Source organism: Acyrthosiphon pisum, unplaced genomic scaffold (assembly GCF_005508785.2).
Source record: "Acyrthosiphon pisum isolate AL4f unplaced genomic scaffold, pea_aphid_22Mar2018_4r6ur Scaffold_60;HRSCAF=389, whole genome shotgun sequence".
Lineage (NCBI taxonomy): Eukaryota > Metazoa > Arthropoda > Insecta > Hemiptera > Aphididae > Acyrthosiphon > Acyrthosiphon pisum.
Genome location: NW_021775821.1, coordinates 42,820 through 44,041, shown reverse-complemented (window position 1 = coordinate 44,041; position 1,222 = coordinate 42,820). Strand labels below are relative to the sequence as shown.

The window sequence follows — 1,222 nt, the reverse complement described above, 5'->3', positions numbered from 1 at the left end:
ATTCCCAGTAAGCGCGAGTCATCAGCTCGCGTTGATTACGTCCCTGCCCTTTGTACACACCGCCCGTCGCTACTACCGATTGAACGGTCGCATTGAGGTCTTCGGAGTGGACGCGCGTTATTCGGCCCCCTCGGGGGCTGGGTCGTCGCGCGATCGCGAAGATGACCGAAATCGGCCGTTTAGAGGAAGTAAAAGTCGTAACAAGGTTTCCGTAGGTGAACCTGCGGAAGGATCATTAGAGACGGGCCCGCGGTACCGGCGGCACTCGCCGGTCTCGCGCGCGCCTCATCCGACCCCGTGGCCGCGTGCGCTCGCCGACTCGCTCGACGACCGCCCGCGCGCCGCGACCCCCGACCGAGCGTCGACCGAAAGATGGTTAACACGTCGAAAGACCGTACGTGCCCAGTCGTGCGTCCGCGCACGGCGCGTGGCCGTAGAAGTTTCGTCGAACAAAACAAAAAAACAACCGACACCGAGCGGCGGATCACTTGGCTCGTGGATCGATGAAGACCGCAGCTATCTGCGCGTCGTCGTGTAATCCGCACGTTATACGAACATCGACCAGTCGAACGCACATTGCGGCCTCGGTGACCCGCGGGTCCCGGGCCACGCCTGTCTGAGGGTCGTATACCGGATACTCGGCCAGACCGATGCGCCGCCGGCAGGCGTCCGACGGCACGCCCGTCGGCCGCTCCGGTGGTGCGAGATTGGCGGTTCGACCGGGGAGAGCCGCTCGCGCGGCCGCCTCCGGTCGTCCGCCCAAGTTGTGACGGCAAACAGTCACGGGTTCTCGCGTCGTCAAACGGCACGTCCCCGTCCGCCCGCCGCGCGAGAGCGCGGCCGGGCCGGCTGAGAGTCCACGAGACCTCTCCGGCTTCCGAGAAGCGGACGCGGGCGGTCACCGTACGGGCGGAGCGCGGACCGCAGGCTGCCGTGTAATTTAAGAAACAAACAACCGATACGTTCCGACCTCAGATCAGGCGGGACTACCCGCCGGATTTAAGCATATTAATAAGCGGAGGAAAAGAAAACAACCGTGATTCCCTTAGTAGCGGCGAGCGAACCGGGAAAAGCCCATCGCCGAATCTCGCCGCGCACTTTTGTGTCGCGGCACGTATGAGAGTTGTGGCGTACGGGCCGGCCTCGTTGCCGGGGCGCACGTGACGGTCCAAGTCTCCCTTGAACGGGGCCATGGCCCGCAGATGGTGCCAGGGCCAGTAGA

At 64.1% G+C, this 1,222-nt stretch overlaps 1 pseudogene; it reads left to right on the top strand.

Annotated features, from left to right (window-relative positions):
* The first annotated feature begins 468 nt into the window (after positions 1-468).
* LOC115035059 lies at positions 469-626 on the top strand (annotated as a pseudogene).
* The last annotated feature ends 596 nt before the right edge of the window (positions 627-1,222 follow it).